This window comes from Mauremys reevesii, linkage group 18 (genome assembly GCF_016161935.1).
Source record: "Mauremys reevesii isolate NIE-2019 linkage group 18, ASM1616193v1, whole genome shotgun sequence".
NCBI classification, from domain to species: Eukaryota; Metazoa; Chordata; order Testudines; family Geoemydidae; genus Mauremys; species Mauremys reevesii.
Genome location: NC_052640.1, coordinates 17,743,993 through 17,757,158, shown reverse-complemented (window position 1 = coordinate 17,757,158; position 13,166 = coordinate 17,743,993).

Sequence of the window (13,166 nt, the reverse complement as noted above, 5' to 3'; positions counted from 1 at the left end):
TACTTACTGGTGCACATGAAGAGATTCTGGCTTCTCAAAGGAAAGAGAAAAAAGCATGTAACTGTCTGGGCATGAAGTCACAGGCAGAGTGAAGGCTGTGATCTGCCTCCCAAGCAGTGTCATAGTAAGGTTTAGGCAGGGGCGGCTTTAGGAATTGCGCCGCCCCAAGCAGGGCGGCCGGCGCGCGGGGCGGGCGCGCTTCGCCGGTCCCTCCACCCAGTGCACCTCCTGCAGACTGCGGTGGGAGGGTCGTCCCGTCCAGGGCTGGCCCAGGGCAGCCTGCAGGGGTCCACCGCCACCCGCCCCGCCGCCACCTGGCCCATGGCGCCGCGCCGCCGGCGGGCTGGTGGGGTGGGCCCACTATAGATATGAGGACATCTGAACAATCTGAAAGCTGTTAGTTACTGTTACAACTGTTCCTTGCGGATTTGTCCAACATCTTCACTCTTCATTGTGCCAGAGGTCCCATTTTATAGGATTTACTCTTGGTTTCTTGTAACAGAGGAATCCTTACCCTTCCTAGGAAAAATAAAGCTCTGTCATATTGGAATGAATATGCATGTTACCACAAATATTTAAGTGAAAGTATTACAACTGAACTTAGAACTTGCTCCTAATAAGGCTCTGATCCCTGTTCTAAGCCTATTGCCCTCTCTTCCAGTTTGTTGAAGTGTCTCCTTCCTCAAAGGAAGCAAATGTTATATTACATTACAAATAAACACAGAAAGAGATGTTAATGCAACATTAAGGTTGCACAATTAAAGATTTGGGAAATACAGACGTACGGTTCTATGGCAATGTTAACTCATCCACATTCGCACACATGCAGTACTGCCTATTCTTGTTTCACTGGTTACATGTGTAGCTAAATACATACCTCAAAATACCCAGGATGTGCAATGTGGCTCCATTTACTGGGCTATTAGAATGTTAACACTCGTGTTTCCTGACTATTTTAACTGTGCAGTTTGTATTAATATAGATCTTGCATTTAATATCCTGATTGTTTTAAAGCAAAGACATGGTCACCAAGTTTCCAGGGTGTCAAGTCCCCAGGTGAGGTAGAGGATTGTTTCATGGTGGCTTCTATTAACTGGTAGTGTACCTAAGATGAAGTGGTACAAAGCCCTGTACTAACGCTCTTTCCAGCCCTGGGGCCTACAGAGTCATTCCACTCTGTATACACTAGCCCAAAGCCCAGTGGCATGTGCCAGGTGGCAGAGGAGTTTTCTGTTGGAAAAAAGTGCTTTTGTTACTGTAAAAAAAAAACCAAAAACAAAAAAACCCTAATGCAAAATATCAAGAATTTCACACACATGCTGATACTGGCAAAAAGCCAGCAATATGTTGGTTTCGCTTTGGGTGTGAATATGTTTGAATATTGTAATTCAAAAGCATTTTTTTCAATGGAAAGAGACGGTATGTTGCAACGGACTTTGCAGTGATAAATATCAACTGTGTCATTTCTCTCACCAAAGGGGTTTTCCCACAGTGATATCGTAAGATGCAGTTCAAAAGGCCATACTGAGATTTATAGAGCTATACATTTAAAAAATGGCATGCAAGTCATTTTGTTCAGCTTGAGTGTTTGACATGCAACCTTCACAGTTCTGCATGACTGAAAAAACAGCCCCATGTCCCAAGGTTCCAACGGGCCTGAAGTGATTAGTGACAGCGTGTCAGTCAGGTCATACAAATTTGTGTGAGCAGTTAATCTAGTGAGCAGTCGCTTGTCATGTGACTAGACATTTGGGGAGTTTTAGAAAGTGTTCGGGCAAATAGATTCAGTAACCACTGGCAAAAGGGCACAACTCCTGTCAAACCAATGGAGCCGTGCCTGGGTACGACAGCGGTGAATTTGGCCCCGGCCACTTGTGGATTATAATTACTTTAGTTGTGGGTTGAATGAAACATACTTGAATCTGGGGGGGGTGTAACTGCAGCCCTTCATCGAAGACAAATGTAAGACAATTAAGCTCCTTTATAGCAGCCCCCACATAAAACAAAGGTAGAGAGAAGTCTCCCCAGGAATTAGAATATATGAGTGGAGGGCTTCACTAGGTATTGTCTTGGGTAAAGGTGTGTGCAGTAGTAAGTGACAGGACAAGACAGAGGAAGCCCATTGAAATGCAGAGAGAAGGAAGCTCTGTACAGAGCCTGGACAAGCTGGCTAAAAGAGGGTTGGGGCAGTAAGCAAAGAAACTGTCTCTTGTTGTTTGGTTCTTCCTGTGCTTGGAGGAACGAAGGGTTTGCACATTTCTTGGAAATAAACAAGATAGCATCAAAATTACCTGACTCATCATCAGTTTCTCCTCTTAACAGGAACCACCTTCAAAACCCTGAATTCTTGCTTGGCTGCTCTGTAATATTATTTATGCTTACGGTGCCCAAAGTCATGCTGTGCATTTTACACCCCAGATAAAAAGATGTGGCCCTTGCCCTGAAGTGTTTTTTAACTGTAGACACTGAAGGACTATATATCTCCACAGGAAATGTGCCCAGTTATACCGGTATAGTGAGACCATTGAAATTAAGCTCTGAAATTATTTTATCTTTCTCTAGCCACTCAAAGTAAGGATTGCAGTACTGTCTCTATGCAAGCATTGCAAAGCACAGAGGCCAGCATTAAAAGGCGACAAAGTCACGACCATCCTGTTCATGTTTATCAGCCAATCTCCGGAGAAGTTCTTTTATTGTTTGTTTTATGATTATTTTAATTAATTTTAAAATCAAGAATGAATTCCTTCCCACAGCGACTTGGAGCAGCACTCCCCAGCTCTCCCCGAAATAAATTCTCAGAGCGTGGACAATTTCTGCTGTACAAGGCTGGAATGGGGAGAGAACTGTTTTATGGAATAACTCCAAGGGAACTGCAGAAAGGATACTAGTTGCTTAGGATTGAATAAGTATTTCAAATGCGAGCAATACTGGGAAGGAATCAAGGACCAAATCATGACCCCTTTGAAGTCAATGGTAAAATTCAGTGGGGCTAGACTAGGACAGCCAAGGAGAATATAACTCCCAGCTCCAGCAAGCTGCAATTATTTTCCCCTTCAGGGATAAGAGGGTCTCTAAAAAATACAAACCCCAAATCACCTCCTTCAGTCATAGTTTCAATATTCCAAGTAATTGGTGTAGTTAGGGTTGCCAATTTTGGTTGGACATATTCCTGGAGGTTTCATCACACAACATAATCTTTAATTAAAAATTAATCTGTAATTCCTGGAGACTCCAGGACAAGTCTGGAGGCTTGACAACCCTAGTTAGCAAGGTGATCATGATAGGCTGAACCGGAGTTATCCAGAGTATCATGGGATGAAGCCATACTCCACCCCTCCCTTCCTTCCTGTTTTAGCCAGTGGGAGTTCCTCTACTCCACCTCTAGGGGGGTTAAATTAAGCAGCAAGTTTCCCACCCTGCAGTCCTGTGAGTAGACTAATTTCTTGCACTGGGGAGTCCCTTTACAAAACTTGGGAAGGTGAAAGGCATTATGTGTCTCAACTTTCTAGGAAACTTGTTTTATATAAAAAGCTAATTTTAATAGACATGATGATGGCAGGTCAGTTAAGAAACAAAAAATAATATAACTATTTTATATCTGCAAGTTGTTTTAACCACATTAGAGATTTCCTGCAAAGAGATAGTGGGGGTGTGGGTGGGGGTGTGTTTGTGTAAGCAAAAGGGGAAAAATCAAGCCAGTATAACAAGGAACTGCTCTCCAGATAGTTGAACTCAAATGAGCACATATATAGAGAAATGTGTGCACGTTCTCTTGGTTTCTGTTCATCCTATATTTGCTAAATTCTGAACCTGGGCTCAGCTACACATGTATAAATGTGGAGGAGCACCATTATCGGGACAAACCTTTTTACCTTTTGACTATTCGTTTGTAAAAGATAGGTATCAATTCTTGGTCATCCTGATTGTCTGCTATTACATTTACTTAGGACCTGATATTCAGAAGTGCTGAGTGTGCATCGCTCTAGTTGGAGTCAGTGAGATCTGTGGGTGCTCAGCACCTCTGGAAAGTAAGTTCTCACTTTTTAAAAAGTTTGCTCAAAAAATAGTCCTCGTTCTGCTGCTGTGTTTCCATTTCACTTGTGATGGTGTCTAATATAATACTGGCTGTTCTCGTAAGGGCTATTGAAATGTGTTTCTGACAGAGTTTGCCCAACTTTTTCTTTTCTGCCCCTTATAAATGAAGCCTCTGCCTCTCATCAAAACTCAGCAGCAATGAAGCAGCTTACCCAGACTTCTCTTCCCTAGAAAAAGACATTTTTAAGAGCCATCTGTCACTTTCAATCCTGCAGTGAGCAATATGTTATCTGCAATTGAAAGAAAAAAAATGAAATTATTTTCTGAGAGTTTCACGGTTAGCCCGGTCCATTTCTAGATGCAATTACATGTCTATTGGTTTGGTTGCCCTCTTGTGTTTATATCCTTTCAGAATCTCAAAGGTATCATATTTAGAACATGTTCATACAACCATTTAAAGACATACCAGAATTCAGTGGTTCACTGATTATAGCAATAACCTGCAAAATGTCTATAGCAGCAAAAGTTGACTTATTCCCTCTCTTTAATAAAAATGGTTAATAGAAGCTACTTTCAAAAGTAATCTGCCAACTTCAACCCCACAGTGACTCTGAGCCTCTGTAAATCAGTAAATGAGATAAAAATTAAATTGCTTACTAATCTTGCTTTATAAAGAAACCCTGGTATTTCCATTTGAAGCACCTTTGATTTCCAGAGTTTTCTGTAGTTAAAAGCAGTGTAGACAAAACACACATGCTGGACATTGCAGGCTAAATCACGTCATGGACAAATAAGCAATAAATAGGAATTAAAACAGAGTAGCCACTTTCCAAGCAGCTAGGCCAAATCATGGTCCAACTGCACTTGATGGCAAAACTCTGATTGATTTCAATGAGATAATGGTTTAGCCCATGTGACTGACTGCTTCTGTTTCTTTCTGTGATAGTCCTGTAACTACCTCCTCCCCTTTAAACCAGAACAAGCAACTGGGATAGAAAGAAAAATGTTGATAGGTTTATATAAGAAAAGGAGTAATACATAATATTTAAAAAGTTTAATCAAAGAGACAACCATTTAAGATAACAAAACAGATAAAACTGGGGCATTATTAATGTTATTGTTCCACTACTAGAGCTGTGAATGTAAACGTTTTCTGTTAATATTTGTTTGATTTTTTTTTTAATGAATTCACTTCAGTCATATTCACAATTTTTTGTGTTTACTTTCCATGAAATGTTAGTGAGACTAAGTTCAACTGGCACAATCCTTTGTGGAAAATGAATTTTAAGTCACATTCATGAGTATTTGTGGAAATCCAATTTTAAATTTGCATGCATGGGTGTCCATGTCGGACATGCTTGTGTGCTCATGCAAGCAGGGAACATGAAAAAGACTGTATTTTCTGATCAATCACATCTACGCCACATAGCTCTATTTCAAATATTTACCATCAATTGAGTACAAACTACCCCTAAGATATTTGAAAATAAACTCAAATAATGAACAATTTTGAGGAAATTGCAATCAAACTATTCATCTACTCAGCTCTAACAACAATGTTCACAAATAAAAAGGCAAGTTAATACTCTCTCTTTCAGGTGCAAATAACACCCAATTGCTTATTTAAAACAATATAAATCTCACATAATTGCTTTTACTTCTGCTTCATATATCCATTTAGCAAAGTCAGCACCCTGATACAATAATGATCTAGCTGACAAGCGGGGGACCCTATTGCTGAACTGGGGCTGAAGCGATGATATTGGTCCCTGAGGTTAAGAGGGCCCATGTTTCTGATAAGTTATATCTATCCTAGACACACAAAAAAACAAAACCCAAAAAACCTGTGTTAAGATGGAGCTAAGGTTGAACGTATATATCAGTAATATAAGGGTAAAAAGCCTTGTGAGGATGATGTAATTACTCCCAAACCAAGAATTATAAACCCAGATAATTCAGAATTAAGGCTACAGTCAAAAGAAACCCAGAGACTTTAAAGGTAAGTAATGGACAGTCAAGGTTCCCAAACAACCTTAACTCTGCCCTGTAGAGACATCATGCAATAGCATTATGATTAAGGTGTTTCTATTTTGTGGCCCCAGATTAGATTAAACTGGTTTTTAAAGACATTACATTTTTTCACCCCCATCCTCACCCCCTTGTGACATCACTATAAAGCAGGAAAGTAAAGGTCCTCTGGAGGAGGGTCAGTATTCATCTATATTAATATTTTTCCATCCAGTGAAAGGCATACGTGAGTTGCATTCTTTGGTCAACAGGTTCAGACAACTGAAGTCCCTAAGAGGACAAGAACAAGAAAAGCTTGTATAATAGAGTTTAATGATTATAGCTCAGATCCTGCAATGAGCTCCATTCAGGCAGAGCTCTATGCCCCCGAGAAGCCCTTTAGTAGGGCTCTGAGATAGACAGAGGTCCGTCTGCATGGATCTCATTGCAGGGTCAGGGCTTAAGGCAACAAAGTTACGTATTGGATGCTGGTAGCCCACAATATAGGTACATGTATGGACGGTCACATAAATAATGAAATGAAGTCCCTCCCTGAGAGTTACATTGACGTGGGATAACTCAAAGTCTAGGAAAACAAACTGAAAGTCTTTGGTAGGGGCCTGGGGATTTTATTTGTCCTCATACAAGAAAAGACAAAAGGAAGCCAAGTTCTAATGGACTTTTAAACAAAAACCTTTTAAAATACAGTTTTTCCTCTAATTTATTTTCATTGTTTAGATATAACCAAGCTTCTGGAATTAAGCTGAAAATGTTGGAATAATATAAAATATAAGTCAATTCATTCTAATGATTCTACACTTTCACTTTCTCTAGTGACATGCCATCAGTTCTGCTCTTAAGTGAAGTGAAAAACAAATGTAAAATAGGCCTCGTGAATTTTCATGTTCCCAGTGATTTGGTCATTTAGCTGCATCATTTAGTTTATGTCTGTTACAGAAAACCAGCAGGATTCCCCAATAGATTAGCTCCTGTATCTGAAACACCAAAGAAGAAGAAATGCAAGGAAACTGGCAGCAGGATAGCGTGAGTGGTAGGGTTCTACAGTACCACAGAGGGAACAGGCTAACAGTAAATACAATGTCTGCTCTCAGCTAAAAACATACAGGAACAATAGGTGGAAGGAGATAGCACAAGATCTCTAGTAATGACTCCATCTGATTAATTCTGAAGACAAATAAATGAAGATAGATGGCACATGTGTACTGTTTGGGAGTTCAACTGTGTCCAGGGAACGGTCTACTTATTTATCGACTGTAAATGGACAATACTATCACCTAGCTGATAGGGGTGTGTTACGAGGCTTGATTCAGTAAAGTTTGTGAAGCCCTTTGAGATCTTTGGATGAAAGGTGCTGTCAAACTGAAACATATTATTTTGCACAGCAGCCTGTTAAAAATGCAAGTGAAATGTACTTTATAAATCAATCAGTGATTGTTTAACTGAAAGGCTTGCCTCTAGCATTTTAGTTTCTTAATTTGTATTCTAAATTGAGGACATATGATTGTTATCCAGAAAGCAGCGAAGGATTACGGTGGTGACAAAGCAGAAATTGAACAGAGATCCCAAGAGCAGAATGTCCCAAAATACAGAAATAACAGTGATTGAGGCAATTTCTCTTTATCCTTCAAACCAAGTTCTAGTTCCCTGTCTCACAAGAATTTATATTAATCTGCTTAGGTGCAGTCATGGGGTTAATCCTCATTGGGAAATGCTGATGTTGCTAAAACCATAAACATTATTTATTTTTCCCTATATCCTCTGCCTAGCTAGAAAAACAACATTCAGGTACCAGTATAAGTTTTTCTGTTGTAAAATGCAAATATCTAGCTAAATTCTGTAGTAACCTGCATTGAAGTAGGAGGGAGGAGCACAGATTGCAAGAGGGAAGAACTGGGAGGTGGTACCAGTAAATCAGCCTGTGAGCACATGGCTGGAATGCTAGTTACAATTGCACCATCTCTCTCTATAGTACTCGTAATAAAGTGCCAAATTTATTTTAGAAACATGAACTCTTCTCCCAGCATGCAGCACATGAAGCAAATTCTGCTCTCATTTGCACTGATAGAAAGCCATTGACTTCAATGAGGTTGTAGTCAGTAGGGTTGTATATAAGAAAAAGTCCCCCAAAAAGGGACTGTCCCTTTAAAAACGGGACATCTGGTCACCCTGCTCACAACCAAATGGGGACCATACAGAATGGTAGTGGGCCAGGCTGCAATAGAAGACAGTGTTAGTAGGTGTAATATTTTGATTTTATTGAAACATGAGCACTTAGCAATGTCTCATTAAATCCTACTTAGAAAATCTAGTGGGTATTACCCCTGCCACATGGTCTGTAAACTGGATGATGGACCATATAAAGTAAACTAAGGGCAATGATGTTGTTACAGTTGGCAACGGACTTTGGAGGATTTGTGTAGAAGGATGCTGCAAGGGTCAAATGTTAAATCCACTCTTACTGTATCTTAATTTGGAAGTGTGACTACACAACATGTTGTGTGCAGTGTTGTAGCCATGTGGGCCCCAGGCTATTAGAGAGACAAGGCGGGTGAGGTAATATCTTTTATTGGCCCAACTTGGTGATAGAGACAAGCTTTCAAGCTTCAGAGCTCTGTATAAGCCGCAGAGTTTGTCTCTCTCACCAACAGAAGTTGGTCCAATGAAAGATACTATTCACCCGCCTTGTCTTTCCACACACTATGTTAACAGAATTGGCAGGTGCTGATAACAGAGAGAGGTTAGTTTGGAGTCTTGGTCAATCTGAGCCCCATTTAAATTTACTGATTGCGTCAGGCATATGATTGTGAGACCTTTTTCCCACTTCCCTCTGCAAAACCTTTAACTTATGTTGAGATAGTTATACAACAAGAGGATGGATGCCAGGTGTTGTAGATCATCTCCATATTGTCTCTTTGCCTCTTCCTCTCTGATTCTCAGGCGTCTGTGTTTTTAGAAGGTATTTACCCAAGTCCTGCCTCACCTAGAATTTTAGGTCGCCCTTGTTTGTGATTCTATTTTCATTAAATTTTGTTACATCTTGGCTTCAGATCACACTGCTAAATTAATTCATAAGATTCTAACACATCATGGTTTATGATGACAAGTTTGTGATGTGAAAATCAGAAAGTTTTGTCCTCAACTTCATGAACTGTGATCTGCATCCCATGACACAGAGGCAAGAAAAAAGTTTTTAAAGATTTCTGATAATTAAATCATAAAGTAGAAACCCATTCTATTAATCATATCACACATTGCTATTCATCTATCAAGCTATATTCATGTCTGATAACAAGTACATTTATTTGTGTCTTTAGCAGCACTTCATTATATTTTTGATTGCAAAAATAGCCTTCAAAACTCTACCAGAAACCTTTATTACCTATCTTATCCTAAGGAAGAAAGACAAAGAGAAATATTCCAGGGACAATAATGCTTCCATGGCTTATAGCTTTTAGAAATTACCTGCCGAGTGTGTAATTTTAAAGTGATTGTCTTCCATTAGGGCTACAATAAACAGCACGGTGGAAAAATTCAATCTGATTAGCTTTTCTAATGAGCTGTAGGAGGTTGTGGAGGCCAGAGCAGAAGAAAACTAAACATTTCATCATTCTGACTACAAACATGCCTTTGACTTAAAGAGATAATGAAGTGCATGGTTTTAATGAACCCACTGCTTATCAACAAATTATCAATGATCCCCATGGGCTTTTGCTGTGCTGAAACTCATTCTTTCCAAGATTTCCTAAAATAGTGAGGTTGCAAACAGCATACATATTTCATCTGATATATAAATAAATAAAAGTTATAAAGGTCACTGGAAGTCAACCTCATAGTTAAGGTTGCAGAATGATTTCCATTATAACCCTATTTCCATTTACTTATAAGTTGGTGAAACTTCCCTGTTTGGTCTTCTGGCTGGTGGTTGTTATCTAAGAGTCGATTTGGCCAGGACACTAAGATTTAACACCATGAGCTAAATTCCACTTTCTATTCAATTGATAGGCGCCTATTCCCCTCCCCCCCCTCCCCCCGCGTCCTGTTTTTTCACAATTGCTATCTGGTCACCCTAGTTGTGAGTAAATTCAATCACTGGTTTGACATGCATCCAAGCCAACTGGGTCTGGATGGAGTCTTGTCACTGTTTCTAGCTCTAGGACTCTAGGACTGCCTGTCTGATGCCCTTCCTTGGGAGGTGGGTCATTGCCAGCCAACCTCCCTAGGCTGTGAAAGCAGAGTGTGAGACCTCCAAAATTCCCCTCCCCCCAGCTGTTTACACTCCCCCGGAGCTCTGCCTAGGTGCTGGGCACTTTGTGTTTCTAGTTAAACCCCCACAGGGACAACATAGCAAGAAAGCAAGGAATACAGGCTTAGGCAAGGAATTTTTTGACCACAGAAACTTTACTCTTAAAGCACTTGAGAGTTACAGAGCTCTGAAAACAACTAAAGTTCTCAGATGCACTCGCCCCTAGTCTGATCTCACTCCTCCTGTGAGTCCAAGGATCATCAGCCCTCTCTCCTACCCGTTCTGCTTACATATAGTGATTGTTGGACACCCTGCACTGAGCAGAACCTGGTCTTTAGTAGGGTCTCTCCTCTGTGATGTGCTCCACAGGAAAGCTCCAGTTGCCTTGCCCAGTCATGTGTACCCCACCAGTGCAGAAAAACTGTTGTTCCATGGCAGAGGGGGACAGCAGTTGAGTCATTCCATGTGGATCACTTCAGATTGTGTTCTTGATGACTTTTAGTGTTAGTCTTTCAATGAGCTGTCAAACACCTGGGCAGGGCAGCGGTCTGAATGCATTATAGTAGGCTATATTTGGGCATCTCCAGACTTGTTTTCACTCAGCACAACAAAGAGCTCGCAATTTGACACAACTACACATTAATTTTCTAATTTTAGTATCATATACAGCTACTCCCTCCTCGTTACTAACTCAACTGCACTGCCTTCTGTTGCAACCTGGCCTAGTATTATTTTGTATGGCACCAGTTGGTTATTAGTGGCCCCAATAGCTGGGTTCCAGGTGCTTCCAAGCCAACTGGGTCTGGGTGGCACACAGGATCTCCTTAGCTCAAACATATCAGATGCAACTGCATACAATTTGGCCTCGCGTTTGAACCACGTTCTTATCTCTGAAATCAGATTCAAGTACATTCCATTTTCAACAAGAAAGTCTGACCTCCAGCATCTTGGGACTATTACCTCCCTAAAGTATTACTTGGAGCAATTACCACTCTGATAGCTTAACTTTGACCTTGACATCAGTAACTGTATTGGGGTGGATTCTGAAGAGCCTGTGTAAAGAAGCCACCCTTCATTATTAATTATTATTATTATTATTTTACAATCACTGTCAGGCATGGGCTTTAAAAGAATGATATGGGCAATTTAAAAGCAAGTTTAGTATTTTCAGTTAGCATTAGGTTAACTGCATTTTCATTACAGGTTTTTCTAAATAACCTATAGTTTTTCTTCTCATTCCTTATATTTAGGATATCTTTTTTCTATTAACTTCAGTGCAGATTTACAAGCACTTCAGCCATATTAAGACGAGTTTTCCTATAACAACATATATTACATATACGGTAGGTTTCCTGCTTTTCCTATCTTAGCTGTTTAATGTTAGCATAATTATAGCATAGCTTTGGGGAATCAAGATCTGTTTTTCTTGGTGTTAAAAACCTTGTTTCCCTGAAATTGTTCTAAAATATGAGAACCTGTTGATGAGTGAGGTAGATCTTTATGATCTGATGTCTCTCTCCAAAAACTGTTTTCAGCACTTCAAAAATAATCCATTTATTTAACTTTAAAAAAAACAAACAAAACAAAACAAAACAAACCCATAACCACCAACTTACATATTTTGCTGTGGTGCCCTTTTCTTTAAAACCCACTAGAGATCATGTTGTTTGCTGTGTTGTTGTAGCTGTTGGTCCCAGCATATGAGAGAGATAAGGTGGGTGAGGTATTATCTGCTATTCCTCCACTTCTGCTGGTAATAGAGACAAGCTTTTGAGCGACACAGAGCTCTCTACGCAATGACCTGAAGAAGAGTTCCGTGTAGCTCAAAAGCTGACTCTTTCACCAACGTAAGTTGGTGCAATAAAAGATATTACCTCACCCACCTCTTCTCTCTCTCAAGAACATGTTTGAGTTCCACAGAGAATGGTTTGGTACCTCAGTAAGACTGAATAAATAACTGGATGACGGATAGGGAAAGGATGCACTGAGGAAGTTTACTGGTGGACAGTTTAGAAGATGAGGTGATATGAGAAGAAGAAAGGAATGAAACCGATTGCGGGGCAGAATCAGTTTGATTAGCCAATGCTGATATGACAAACTGAGAGGGTAAAGGGATCCAGTCGTAATGGTCTAATGAGAAATTCCAACACCATCAACATACTGCTAGGACCCCGGTGGAGTAATAATGCTTCAGTCTTTGGGTTCCCAACATTGCAGGGAATGTTAAAACAAAACAAAACTGAATTGTTTAAGTTTACCTTTTTTTTTAAGTCATGCAAAGCCTAAACAAAGAGACTTAGGCCCAGATCCATAAATCAATGGAAATTAGAACCCAAAATACCTTTGTGGATTTGAGCCTTAACATCAGGTACTTTTGTCTCTAATTAAAATTTCACTATATAATTTCTTCCCTTACATTTCCCTGCAGAAAGTAATCACCTTGCCACACTAGAATAGCTCTTAAATTACTTACGTTGGGAATTTATCATCTCCATAAAGAGCCATGAAAATATATGGGTACTAAATAAATCTAGCACAATATATATTAAATTTTTATTTTGGATACAAGGCACTTTGAATTTTCTATCCTGTAGTTAAACAACAACATGAAAATATAAAGTAGGAAACGGACGCCTAATTATTAATTGTTCTAACATAGCACCTAGAGACACCAGTACCACTGTGCTAGGCAGTGTACAAACACATAAAAAGATGTTCCCTACTTTCTTTAAAAACAGAAAATTGATTTGTAATGTAATAAAATGTGCTGGCTAACCTCTGAATGAAAAAAAATGTAAATAAAAAATATTTTTCTTTTCTAACTTGAGAAAAGTTCAGTGAAATAAAAATTCTCAACATG